The following is a 15,220-nucleotide window of genomic DNA, read 5'->3' on the forward strand; positions in this document are numbered from 1 at the left end:
ATCATTGTTCCTTAAGATTTTATTTTCTTAGCTGCATTCAGTGTAAATAGAGCTAGTATGCAAATTAAAACCTCCCTGGGCTTTTGAACAATAACATTTTTGACTAAAAATACTCGTTGTTGGTTCAAATTTCTTAAACAGATATAGAAAAAGTGGTGCATCTTTTTGGGCACCCCAGGGAATATGTGAGTCTTTCACCTAACGTATCAGTACCAGTATTATTCTTAGTTTACTTTTATCTCTGAGGCTGATATATGTTCTAAAGGAATGGTTCTGGTGCAGACAATTTTTTTAAACTGTATTTGACAGTTGAGTCATACTACAATGCAATCTGTGTCTAAGCCCAAACGTTAGCTACTGGCGAGTGTCTGTTACAGGTTCTTGTTTGTGTCCAGCCCACAGAGAAGGAGTCTGTTACAGACCCAGTTAGAGCCAGAGCTCTTTAGCACCTCAGGTCCGCAGTTCAGTCTTTGGTACATTGCCCAAAATGGCAGCTGTCATAAGCGGGGCCACATCTAGGATTTAAACAGCTGTGGGCCTCAAACACTCAGGGCAAAGAAACACATTCCTCTTCTCTCCTCTGTAGGCATAAACCTGAAGAAGAAACAATGTGGTTCTTGAGAGTGGCATAAGGGTGCCCAGATCTATGACAGCTTCCTGTACACCACTCCATTCAGAAAATGTCTGAAGCAGGGGCAGTTAGGAGATGTTATGTGTTATCCTCACGGCCTTACGTAGGTGGTGTGCAAGTACTGCTGGAGGCTATTGCAGCTTCCTGTGGGAGCAGTGGCCAACCCAAGGCCTCGGTTTGAGACCCCACAGAATCCCTGACGATCTCTGTTTTGGCAGTAGAACTCTCTTCCTTCTCCCCTAAAGAAGAGAAATGGGACAGAGCAGCTGGCCAGCCTCAGCTGTTGAAGAAGAAAGCCTCTAGAATAGGCATGGGCAATAACTGTTGATGGGAGGCCACTCCAAGAATTTGGGAAGCGTGCAAGGGGTTGCACTCTTCCATGATATTAATGGAGAAGGTGCAGTGTCTGGGATGGAGGTTGGGTACAGAAGGCAGCAGAAAAACAGACAGTAGGAGCTGAGAGATTTTGGAAAGGGTTGGAAGCAGCACACAAAGCCTCCCCGGCGCCCGTAGCAGAGCACTCCAAGGAAAGGAAGCTGTTCAAGCAGCGGCTGGCTGCTCTGTGCCTGAGGTGGTCCGCGGGCTGGATCCAGTGGTGTGGCAGGCTGGATGCAGCCTGTGGGCCATATTTTGCCCATCCCTGCTCTAGAAAATAAAGGGAGCTGGAGGCCCATATGCATATGCGATGCTGATGGATCCAGGATGTTGGCAGGAGGGATTGAACCATACAAGTGACTAGTAGCTGCCAGACTAATAAGTGACTGGAACATGCATTTTCCTTAATATTGATACAAATAACTAAACTAGAATGTTACAAATTTCATCAACAGGTAAAAATCTTTACTTTATGGAGGAAATCTTCGTCCTGATGTCTGTCTACATACTAGCACTATAACCTCAAGGCAAAACCAGAGGAGTTAGCAGCTCAGAAGTACCACTGAGCAGGATGATAGGAACATACACAGAACAAAAGGAAGCATGTTTGTTTTCAACATAAGAAAACAGTTAAAGAAAAAAATTAATCCACTGCAGTGTCAAATACATGTACTTCAGGGGACTAAGGGTACGAAGCCATGCCAGCAAGAATCTTTTCACTGTTTCCAAGGGACTTTAAGTCACAAGGGTATGTCTATTCCGCAGTTAGAAATCTGTGGCTGGCCTTTGCCATCTGGCTCAGGCTTGTAGGCTGTTTATTGGCAATGTAGACATGCAGCCTTGGCCTGGAGTCCGGCCTCTTGGACGACGCAAGGTGGCAGAATTTGGGAGCTCAGGCTGGAGTCTGTGTCCAATGCTTACACAGCAGTTAAACAACCCCTTAGCTGAAGCCCAGGTCATCTGGCACAGGCCAGCTGGAGGTTTTTAGTTGCAATGTGGACATACCCTTTGTGGCGTAAGGGCTCCTCGCCTTTAGGTTGCTCATTGAAATCCAGCCCACTTAGCTAATTGCAAGCAGAAGGCATTGTCATCTGACAGTGGATACACAACTTAAATTGGCTCAGAAACAGCCCACCCTTTCTAAAGGAAAAGCACTTTTAGAGCACAGCATGTATCATTAACTTTCTACAGTCGTTCAGGTAAATAAAATGCAGTAACAGTGATGCTATTTTATTGGTTCTTTCAATATAACCATGTACTTCTATGGTCCTCATCACCATAGTATCAGGGCACTCAACCACCACTCCTGAACTGTCCTCACAACATTGCAGTGAAAAAGGGATAGGTATCGGTCCCATCTTATCACCAGAGTACTGAGGCATGGAAAAATTAGGGACCAGAGCCACAAACTGACACAAATCCAAAACACAGAACCTTAAGCTCCCCTGCTTGGAATTGGATTGTTTAGTAGCACACCCTGTAGTCTATTGCTACAGAGTCTCAGAACAGCCCTTCAGAGATGCTGGCTTGAAATAAAAGAATCATATAACCAAACATACACAAACAGTGAATTAATGACACGTTTTATACTCTACATAACGTATTTCAGTTGGGCCCCAGGACACCTGTAGAGGACTTAGCTAACTGGAGGAAACTAGAAGTACCTAGCTCAGCGGCTGTCAAAACCTGTACGCACCTAATGTCTTTAGCAGGAGTGTAGTCATGGGTGGGCTGTGACCCACGCACTCTGCATCCAGGCCCATGCCCCACCAGCTCACCCTTTGCAGCAGCCAGAGAGCAGGATTGGAGCACAGGGGCTTTCCCCGCTCTGCTCACCCAGCCAGTCAGGAAAAGAGGCCAGGGCACTGGGGCTTACCTTGCCCCATCCTGTCATTCCAGCCAGAGTGCAGGACCAGGGCTAACCCCACTCTGCTCTGCTGCTCTGGCAGAGGCATGGAGATGGAGTTTACCCTGATCCCCTCTGGCACTCCGGCTGGGGAGTAGGAAGCTTTCCTTTCCTGTCCTGCTCCCCCCCATTCTTACCCACCCACCCAAGTGGGCTCTTCTGGCTATGCCACTGGTCTTTGAGATGCCTGTCACAAAGGCATTTAGGCACCTAACACCTGTTGATTCCAATTGGGATTAGGCACCTAAGGGGGCCTTTGTAAATCCGTCCTCGGTCTCTGCCAGTAAAGTCACTGTGGCACTTAAATTGTGGCTGCTGGGTAGTGGGCAGGTGCACAGCCAGCTGCGTACTGATGCCCTGTTCATACCTAGGATGCTCAGACTAGGCAGTGCCCTGCCTCTCTCACATGCGGAGCCTGATCTTGTAACCGTAGTCAAAGATCACGGCTGACTGGGCCTTGCACTAAACAAAAGCAGAAGTGGTCCCCCCTCATCCACCATCCTTGTTCCCTATAGTAGAGATGTGCCAAGTGGAGGGCAGCATAAAATCTCACGGGGGGGCGAGGTGGGGGGTAACGACTCAGCATGATTGGCTGTGGGATCTCAGACTCAGCCATCTCACTAAAGTGTTGAATTATGTTACTGTTTTTATTTATGTGGATCTGTGCCCTTCAGAACAGCATGTTAATGTTTCTTGGCATGGAGCGCTTCTCTTTTTTGGAGATCTCCTCCAAGGCCTCATCCAGGCTCTCTTGCATTTTTTTCATAAGGTTCATGGGCAGGCCTGACTTCTTGCGGCGTCCATGGTAGCACACCTTGCCGTGCCAGGCAGCTAGATAGCCATATGGTGTCATGGCATCACGCAGCATTTTAGCAAATTTTCCAGACTTGTGGTCACACAGCATGAGCAGGTCTTCTTTGTATTTGCTAGTTTTAGGAGGATGATGTCTTCTTCGGCAACCTACAGAAGCATGGGAATTTCATCAGATTTTTTTTTTTTTTTACCATGCTTCCTGCCCTTTTATTTTTCCCTGAAGCAGCTGGTGGATGCTCTGTTCCCCACCCCACAACACGGTTTTAAGGCACTGCAGGGCGTCTCTCCTCCCATGTCCCTTTCCACCCAGCACTTCTTTTTACTTTACAGGGATCCCCTTGCTCATTGGGGAAGATTGTTCCAGGACTGACCGAAAACTTTCTTCTCCTGCCCCAGGACACCTGACAGCTTTCCCTGCTTTGCAGCCCTTCCCTTCCCCCCGAAAAGCAGATAATTGTTTATCGCTTACCATATCCACAAAGAAACGTGCTGGATAAGTGACAGTAAATGTCTTCTGAAATGCACACTTAGCATCCCATCCTTAATAAGCCTCTAGCGCCTTCCAAAAAGAAACTTTCCCTGATAGTACACACAGAGACCCATTTGAAAGCACATTATGTGAATTGTATCTTAATTTTAACCTTCACTTTCCAGCTGCCATGCCCAGCATGGGAGACATGTCCAGAAAGAGAAACAGGTACAAGCAGGATGTCATTCTGCAGCACATGGAGTGGAATGAAGCAGAACCCAGTAAGCTGACAAAGGACATTGCTCAGTGGCACCATAGTACAGCTCAGTGACACCAGAGTCAAGCTGAGCAGCAGCAGAAAATGGTGGATTTCCAGCAACAGTGAGAAGCAAAGCAGAGTGAGTCTGTGGCAAAGTTCATAATGGCAGTGACTGAGCAAACGGAGGTCCTGTGCTCCCTGCTGCAGCTGCAGAGGAACTCTGAACACAGCATTGCCAATCATGATTTTTCCAGTCTGGGAAAAAAGTCCCATCCAAGAGCTTGCTGTACAGCTCAGAATTTCATGCATCATGAACCCTCCCTGATCATCCAATGGTGATGTCGGTGAAATGACCATTGTGATCTACCAATCCCTGCAAAACCATTGAGAAGTATCCCTTTCTGTTTATATACTCAGAGGCCAGTGGTCCAGGGCTATGATGGGGATGTGCATGCCATCTAGTGCCCCATCACAGTTAGGAAACCCCTGGGCAGCAGCAAAGCCATCCACTATGGCCTGTAAATCTCCCAGGGTCCTGGTCTTCCTGAGGAGTCGCTGACAGATTGCGTGGGCTACCTGCAGCACCACAGACCCCAATGTAGATCTGGCCACCCGAACTGATTTGCCACTGATGGGTTGGGCTTTGCTGTGCTTCAGGGCAGGGTCAGCACAGCACAAAGTTCCATAAAAGTGGACTTGCACATGCGAAAATTCTACAGCTACTGCTGATCGGCCCAGAACTCCAAAATGATGTGGTTCCACCAGTGTGTGCTGGTCTCACAAGTCTAAAACCACCACTCCACTGTCACCAATGCATCCAGGGCAGCCAGCAGCTGAGAGTTCTTGGACCGCAGTCTTGAAATTTGCTCGTCAAAATCATCATCACAATAATGAACCATTGAGCTTTGTAGTTGAAGGCAAAATTGCGCAACAGCCAGTGTGGTTGCCAGAATGATGTATGCTATGAGTTGACGCATTTGGAGATCCATGCTTGCGCTGGCAGAGAAAATGCTACAGGAAATGGCATGATCTCCAGTTCATTTTCATGCAGTTACAGGGTGCTCTGAATTCTGGGACAGTGCTCTGCATTCTGGGATTCAAACATGAAACACCCATGCATGTTGGAAAAAATAACCCAAATTACACGTACTACATGATGGGGTCAAATTTAGCTACGACAGATCAGGAAAGGGATCTTGGAGTTATAGTGGATAGTTCTCTGAAGACATCCACGCAGTGTGCAGCGGCAGTTAGTAAGGCAAATAGGATGTTAGGAATTATTAAAAGAGGGATCGATAATAAGACAAAAGATATCATACTTCCCCTATATAAAACTATGGTACGCCCACATCTCGAGTACTGCGTGCAGATGTGGTCTCCTCACCTCAAAAAAGATATATTGGCAATAGAAAAGGTTCAGAAAAGGGCGACTAAGATGATTAGGGGCTTGGAAAGGGTCCCATATGGGGAGAGGCTAGAGAGACTGGGACTTTTCAGTTTGGAAAAGAGGCGATTGAGGGGCGATATGATAGAGGTATATAAAATCATGAATGGTGTGGAGAAAGTGAATATAGAAAAATTATTTACCTTTTCCCATAATACAAGAACTAGGGGACACCAAATGAAATTGATGGGTAGTGGGTTCAAAACTAATAAAAGGAAATTTTTCTTCACACAGCGCACAGTCAACCTGTGGAACTCCTTGCCCGAGGCGGCTGTGAAGGCCAGGACTCTATTAGGGTTTAAAAAAGAGCTTGATAAATTTTTGCAGGTCAGGTCCATAAATGGCTATTAGCCAGGGATAAAGTATGGTGCCCTAGCCTTCATAACAAGGGCAGGAGATGGATGGCAGGAGATAAATCACTTGTCTTCTGTTCTCCTTCTCTGGGGCGCCTGGCATTGGCCACCGTCGGCAGATGGGATGCTGGGCTTGATGGACCTTTGGTCTGACCCAGTATGGCCATTCTTATGTTCTTATGTTCTTATGTTCTTACAAGGAACCAGGGCTAGGGCACTCTAGGATAGGTACCCACAATGCACTGCTCACACTATCCAACTTGCATAGGGCAATGGGGATGTGGAAACTCGACGTGGAAAAGTGGTGGGCTGAATTTCAAAAAGTGTTGTGGACACAAATGCAAAGTCACAAGAATGAGGTTAAAAATCAAATTTATTAAAAAATCAAATTTCTCAGTGTAGAGGCAGCCTTATTTTTTTGCACATGCCAAACGTTTTTGTTTTTCTTTTTTGCCCATATGAACATAAGCAAAACTTCCATCGGTTTGGATTACATTAGACAGGTTGAGGGGAGGGGAGCCCTGCTAAATGCAGGGACAAAAAGTGGTGCCCAACATAAAAAGTTTTCTCACTCCTGCCCTACAGCACAGTAGTGAGAGCACTTAGTCAGGAGACAGGAAATAAATCCTCCCCGACTGATGCAGAGCAAGAATTTGACTAGGTCTCCCTCTTCCCAGGTGAGTGCCGTGATGCTGGGGCAGTCTGGGGTGGTCTAGTCTCTCATGGCCACTGTTCTTCTCTGTGTAAGAAAGTGTGTGAGATTCTAAGGCCCAGTGCTTAGACCACTTCATGGGCGAGTTAGGTTCCAGTCCCTGGTCTGATAGTTATTGAATATATTTTATAAAGTTTGATTTGAAATTATAACCTTTATTCTGAAGCAGAGCAGCTTCAAGCAGAGAGCCAGAGAAACCAGCTCTCTTGAATACCCCATAGGCCAGTGCATGCAAGTCTAGGTTGGGAATCCGAACCTGAGGCTTTGAATCTCTGCTCTACATTCGAGACAGTGTTTGATACTATGGGCCAGTATGCTGGGTGAGTGCTGTAACCACAGGCTATATGGGAGCTGCCCCACCTCCTTGTTTTGCAAGGAAGGGCTTAGGCACCTAACACCAGGAGAAGATTCAAAACTGTGGATACCAAGCTAAGGACAATGTTGAAGTCTGGGCTTTACTTAGGCACCTAATTCCTTCTCGAGGAGCAAGGCTTAGGGTGCATTCCCCTCCCCTCAGCATTTCCCCTTCGCTATCTTAGTCAGATCCTGCTGAGCTGGCTGGCTTCTGGGCATGTAACGCTTAGATGCCTAAAGTGTATTGTATAGGGAGTCCGGGCATCTAATTTAGGACAATGGATTCCACTGGGTGATAGGTCACCTAAATGTTATGAGTTGTAACACTGACCCTGTGTCCACTTTGCAAATCTAGCCCTAAACTACTTGCTCAAAGTCCCATGGTAAATATGTGTCAGAATCAGGAACTGAATCTAGGTCTCATGAGACCCCATTCACTGCATTACTGCATGGCCATAATTCAGGGTTGGGGAATCCCCAGCCTGCAGCCCAGACCCAGATGTAGTTCACCTGAATCCACACCCTGAGGTTTGGGGGCCCCCTTCCCAGCATCTAGCCTGTGGAAGCCCTGAGCCTCATGGGCTGGAGCCAGGCAAGCTGGGACTGGATCTGGCCCAGGGGTTCTGATAGGATGCCGGGAGACAGGAAGTGGCTCTGTGCAGTGCTTCTGTCATTCCCCCAGCTCAGGAGAGTGGGGAGGGAGCAGCAGCAGCGGCAGGGTGGCCTGGAGACTTTGCCCCACTACTAATTGGCTAGAATTCCAGGCAATCAGAGCAGCAGAGAGTGGCACCTGGAAGTAGGGTGGGAGGGGCATAGAGCCATGTGTGTCCAGGTGTGCTACACAGGTAAGCTGCACCCCTGTCACCGAGACTGTGTCCCCCAGACAGCTCCTGTACCCCCTTCCTAACCTGACCCCCACCCACTTCCTGCACCCTCCTTCCCACACTGACTCCTATATGCCCACCCTCCTCCTGCCCTCCCACATCCCTCACACTCACCCTGAACCCCTTCTTTCCAGACCCTGCACCCAAATCCTCCTGCACCATTCCTCCCACCCAGACCCCATACTCCCAGCCTGCTCCTGCACAACCCTCCTGCCTAGACCCAACACAGACCATTCCTGCACCCTCCATCTCACCCTGACCCCACAGTCCAAGCCCACTTCCTGGCAGTGCCTTACCACACTGAACCCCTCATCTTTGGCCCTTCCCCAGAGCCTCAAGGGGCCCACAAAACGTAACAGCGCTCGGCCCCTCAGGCTGGTGTGCAACAGGAACGAGGGAAGGGTCTCATTTGTGTGGACCTCGATTTGTCTATGTGGCAGTGGCCTCTGACCCCAAAGAAGTTCCCCACCCCTGCCATAATTCCTTCCCTGCGTATGAGGCACACCAGCTTCCTTGCTCTTTTCATACTACAAAATAAAGCATTTTATTTAAAAAATGGAGTACTCGTCTCTTCTGTTTGGCTGGGGCTGTGAATTCATTCAGTTCATTCAAATTCATTCAATTACCTGTGCCACATATCCCTTTGAAAGTTGCTCCAGACCCTGACAATGTTGTCAATGTGCCTGTATGCATGATGACATATCTATGTCTTTCACCTTTGACTGTCTCTTAAATCAGAGACAGGCTCAAAATAATCTTTGCTGCCATGTTGCTATACATGCAAGCGAGTCTTTGTCGTGGTGAGCTAATTGGACAATTCACATTGCAATTCTTCCATATCAAATTTGCAGCAAAATGGCAGTTAATGCCTTGGGACTTTAATTATCACAACCAAACACTCATTCTGCACATTTACATGCTTGGGCAATTTTACCTCAATAAATGTAACAGCCCCTGTAACCACAATTTAAGTGGCATTCAGTTTAATTTTGTAACAGTTTTATCCTGGAGGCAGCTATAAAAATGTGAAAACCAGCTCTGATGTATTGCCTACATATTCTCATCCATTGCAGCCTAGTACACAGTAAGAATATAAATATATTTTGCTAATGATGGAACTCCCAAAAGTTCTATTCTTGGCATTCAGTGATTTCTTAGCCTTCTCTTCCCAAGGCAACAAAGTATATGGTAGTAAAATGCAGTCTTTCAGGTAATTTGTCACACACATTCCATTCTACCTATGTTTCCTAACTAGCGGTTTCTGTTACACAAAGTGACCCGGATACTTGAAAGAAAACCAGAGATCAATCAAAAAGGGCAAAGAAGATGGTTATTAAACGGCAAAACTAACAACAAAATACTTTATTTGGGTATAAACATCTGTGTTTGTACAATTTATATTTATTTATCCAGTTTCATAATGACAAAAATATAATTTGTATTGGTGTTCTACAGAATTTAGTTCCCATGGACTGATTTTGATATATGGCATGCTTGTGCTGACCCAACCCTCTTATCACCCACTTTGTTACTATTTATTTATATTATGGTGACACCAAGAGGCACCAACCAGGGATCAAAGTTCCATTGTGCTAGATTCTGTTCATGCTAACCCACCAAAAAGAAGGTCCCTTCCAAAGAATTTGCACTTCAAGGCATTTTTGCATGGTATTAATGGTTATGCTGCTACCGTGGGCTCAGATAACACTATTTGTTATATACTCGCCGGCTGGATGGATGTAAACAAATTTTGGAGACTGACCAATGTGTTTTTTTAATTGTCAAGCCAAAAATCTGGCGACCTATCATGTCTGAGACATTACACAAGGGTTAATTTGTTTATGAACCTAGATATTGCTGTATTGAAATATAACATCAAAAAGCAAAAGGAGTGACCTATGGAAAGGAAAATCAAATAAAGATGCCTATCTTCACTAGCTAATTCTACAAACAGCAAATAGGAAAGTTGCAGATTTATTTTCAAGTAAAATAATTGGTTGAATTTTATTTTTCAAGTAAAAATTCTTCTAAAATGATGTAGCATTTTTAAACGGCAAAGTAAAAGCACATGGTTTCTTTTCCTCAATACAGGTTGAACCTCTCTAGTTGGGCACTCTCTGATCCAGTAACATCCATGGTCCAGCATGATTTTAGTTAGCTGGATGTCCACTTACGGGCATTGCCAAGTTTCCTGCGGTTTCATTACATTTGTTTACAGCCACCAGCCCTGGCTCTCAGTATTCTGTGCTGTTATTCCACTGCAATTTACCCCAAATGTCTTGTAAAAGCCCAGGAAGCAATGGAAGTGTTGGTAATGCTGCTAGACAATATTCATCTCTGCTGGTTTGGCAAATTCTCTGGCTTGGCACCTGTCAGGTCCTGAGGGTGCCAGTCACAAGAGGTTCGACCAGGAATCCCCAAAGAAATTCAGAGTAGTATTATCCAGAGACCTTCAGGATGCTTGGTGGTCTCTGTTAACTGAGCTGCTAAGTACTGTGAGACTAATTCCTAATTTACAAAAATCGATACCCATTTTGCAGGCAACTCGTACTAATAAGGCCAAGACTGATTGGCACATGGGCTGACTTCAGGGCTCCTCACGTCTAGTAGCGATTCTTCTACAACTGGCTTGAGGCTCAATAGCAGGGCTCTTTGTGGAACCTGCACAGCTGCCACCTTTGCTGTGTCCTTGCCGTGGTGAAGTCCACGTTCAGGAGATAGTCACATGACAGCTCACGTAAGCACTAGAGTAAGGTCTGTGGGAGATGAATAAAGAACAAGCATCAGATATTTTCCTCACTCATGGAATTATGGCTTAGCCAGAGTCCCATAAGCTAGACTATAACTCAAGACACAACCCTGAGCACCAAGGGGCGAATACATTGATGTGCTCCAGGTAGAAACTGTAACTCAGGCACCTCTGAGTCATTGCTCCACCCTGCTTCCTCCTTGATTTGACAGTGAGCTGAGGTTGGGGTGGCCTACATTAAAGTTGTTCCCATTCCCTGCCTTTCCAAGGCAATTCTCCACCCATATTCTCTGTGAGGAGTATGTTGGCATTACCCAAGTTCCCAGTAACTCACACGGGGGTGGAAGATGGATTCTTTCTCCCTTTAGTCTCTTGCATGGGTATGTAATGTGAGTCACAATCCAGCCCACTGCTTTTTGCATACATTCCGCATTCTAATGCACTAGCCATTCCCAGAACAGACTTTCTATCCAACAGTCTAATATATTAAAAGAGGTCTTTGTATAAAGACTATAACTCTTTTACATAACATCAGCTAAACTCAGATCCAAGGGGGAAATGACAGAAAATAACATCTTCCACCAATCTGCCTGTTATTTAGAAAAAGCTTACTGTAGAAATGTCATGGAAACAAGCTGTGCTTAGTGAAAAAAACCCAGCATATCGCATCACACTTTCCCCTTCAATTTTAATCTTTTCAACACAAGGACAAAACAAAGCAAATGTTAAATGTTTAGAAGCAAATGTTTCTAAGGAGGCAGTGAGGTGATCGCTGTAGTTTTGCCTGCTCAGTGCTGAATCCCATGCATTTCAGATGGTGATCTCTAGACGGAAAACAAAGTAGTGTGATAGGTGAAGACTGAAGCATGGAAATAAATACTGCCAGTGCTTGGGAAACCACGTTAGAAGGTCTATACCCGATGGGGCACAAGCAGCTGTGACAATTATGAAGATCCAACCGAAAGAGGTACTGAGGTACTATGAATTTGGATTCAGAAAGTTTAATATTGAAGATTTGCTTGATCACCCACCCATATCTTATTAAGCCCCTAAACTTTAGGCACCCCAATGGTATCTGTTTACCTGGTCCCCCTAATGCCGTCCTTGGTGAAAGCAGAGTCCCAGCTGTTTCTTCTTCTGCCACCATCTTCAGAGATTCCTGAATCATAGTGGGACCTGGAGAGCCAATTTTTTTTCTGCCCATTAAAGAATGGGTGGGCTGGCTGGCCAGCCAGAAGCCAGATCTGCTCTTTTAATCTCCTTGCAGAAACTGCTTCCTGGAAGGGAGGGCCCAGGACCCAGCATCAGGATTGAATGAGATGTACTAATGATTAGTTAACATCCATTCCTCTCACAGAGGAAGCTGTGTTAGTCTGTATCTTCACAAAACAAACAAACAAACAAGAAAGCAATCCCATAGCACCTTAAAGACTAACAATAGTATTTATTAGGTGATAAGCTTTCCTGGGACAGACCCACTTCTTTAGAGCTGGAGAATAATAACTGATGACTGAGTGAAAAAAATTTAAAACAGAGAAAAAAAAATGAAAGAATGAAGGAAAATGAGTGTTCATCATCCTTTGTCTACCTTGTGTATTCAGAGTGAGTTTTCAAGATAATGGGTAAAGGCTCTGCAATGACATTAGTCGATTCCCTCAGTAGCCTTGGAGTCATTAAATCTGGACCCATGGATTTGTGTATGTCTAGCTTTGCTAAATAGCTCTTAACCTGTTCCTTCCTGACCAAGGCTGCCCATCTCCTTCCCAAACTGCACTGCCTGGTGCAGTAGTCTGGGAGGTGACTGTGTCTTTGAACATCGTTATTAATGACTTGGATGTCAGGATAGTGAGCATAATGATCAAGTTTGCAGTTCTATAAATCCAATAACAGGCACTGACATACATATAATCCTGCAAGGGAACGCTTGGACCTCCCTTGACATTCAGTAGAGGATTTAAAAGTAGCCATTCCTATACAAAAGAATTTTACCACAAGATTACAGAGGGAGACATCTGAACTGGAATTCATTTGCAAATTTGACACACACAAATTTGGACTTAACAGAGATCTCAATTATCTTAGGCTTTACAAGGGCAATTTCCCCACCCTTGACGTTCACAGGAACGGCACACGTCCTACTTAATTTGCTTCATCTACTGGTTCTAGTAGCGACAGTTAACCTCTTTTTTCCCCTTCTTCCTTCTCCTCCCCTGCAGTAAAACCCCTGGATTTTAACTGTCTACTCCAATAATCTGAAGTGGGTCTTAGCCACAAAAGCTCACGACCAAATGCATTTCTTGTATTTAAGGCACCACATAACTGCTTATTATTTTTGAAGCTACATACCAACACAACTACCACAGCTCTAAAGTCTTTAACTGGTTATCAGTTTAAAGATGGAGTCCTTCAGACCTTGTTACCTATGCCTCCTACACTTGTGGGATGCAGTGGATTATTTCTGATCATCCCCTGCAGTGGTGGTGGTGGTGGTGGAGAGGGGTAGCATGGAGGCAGTTAGGGTTTCCATAGTAAATGGCAGTCTGAGAAGGTGGCAGGGCATAAATTTGCTGTTTCTATGGCAAAGGAGCAGCAAGTTTTTAGTGTCTTCACAGCAATGGCAGAGTCACAGAAATTCCCCTCAAATGTCCAAGTCAGACTACATCAGACCACATCATCTGCCATTGGTGTTCATTTTCTTCCAGCACTCTGTCACAGATCACACCAGCCCCACAGCAATCTCTGTAAGGGTGGGAAAGGTCACTTTGGTGCTAGATTGCCAGTAACAATAGACAAATTATTCACCAACATGGAACTCGCATCCCCTCATATGTTGCCTCCCACTTTGCTTCACTGGAGTGTATAGGAGTTTAAGAAAGTGTCTTACGCATTGAGAGGCCAGATCTGTAGGGTGCAGGAAGACATGTCATATTAGCTTATACACTTGTCTAGGTGTTTCAGTATGTGATTTACCGCAGTTTAAACTCCCTTACATATTGCCAAATTAATGTAAAATGGGCTTAAAGAACTCCAAGTGTAGGGAAGTCAACAGTATTATAGGCATTTTACACGTCACCTTTGATATGTGTCCCAAAGAGTTGATTGCACTTACCCAGTTGTGGTGCTATAGCCATGCATACAGCAGCTTTGAGCCTTCTGTCTGTGGCTGTCATATGACTTCCTGCTATCAAACCTCAGGAAGGAGACATTTTCCAAGTATTTCCCCACCTCGTCTTCCACTCTGTTCATGAGTCTCATGCCTTACAAGCATCACTCTGATAGGCTGTAAGAGCTGTTTTTTGCCCATTGATATTTCACACTTCTGGCTTTAGGAGAAACCCACTTTGAAGTTAAGTTTCACCTTCTTGTCTTGACTTACCTTTCCTCAGCTAGTTTCTTTCTATCTTTTTTTTTTTTAACTGTATGATTCTGCTATGCTGGCAAAGATGATTTGGTTAGTTGATAGCACTTTAGTTAGAAAACAAAAAGGCAGAATAAGGTTAAGCAATTTGCATAATGATGTCCCAGGAATCAGAAGCCAATAACCCCATTCTGTGAACTCTGAAACACAGGCTGGGGAGGACATTTTGTAATGAGGGAGTGAAGGAACATTATTGCTTGACATGAGTTTATGGGTCAGAGCTATGGTACATATAACCATGCCTATCCTCTAACATAGATGAATTCAGGCAAAAACAAATGTTACAGTTGTGAAAATCATTCTTAAAAAAGGACAGAAATTGCTAAGTAGGCCTAAGTCCTGCAACTTCATCCATGTGAGAAGATTTTTACACCCCTGGGGAGCCCTGTAGGGGCAAAGGGGTTGTAAGCAAGTGCCGTAATGCAATTATGGGTAGGAAGTTGGAGTACCTGGTCTATCAGGAGTACCATAAAAAACTCCCACAGCTTGTTGGCTTTGTCCTGACCCTGAACCTTTAGGAAAAGGTGGCCAATGAATGCATTGCCACCTTCTGTGCTGCTGCATCTGGTTCTTGGGCTTACATTGAGCACGCCCTGAAAGGGAACCTGTTATTTATGTGAATGAGGACAATGTGGTTGCTCAGGGATAGCTACGAAGCCCAACATTTTCAGATTCAAAACCCAGGCCTATGCTTAGGCATCTAAACAGATGCACTGAGCACCTGCAGTTCCCGCTGCCTTTAGCTGAAGTGTGTAACTCAGCTGCTCTGACAATCAGGTGCCCACATTTTGACACCCAAGTTTGAAAGCTTAGCTTCAGTTAAAGATGAAGAAGGACTCTCTTCCCCTAACAC

This window comes from Carettochelys insculpta, chromosome 5, assembly GCF_033958435.1.
Source record: "Carettochelys insculpta isolate YL-2023 chromosome 5, ASM3395843v1, whole genome shotgun sequence".
NCBI classification, from domain to species: Eukaryota; Metazoa; Chordata; order Testudines; family Carettochelyidae; genus Carettochelys; species Carettochelys insculpta.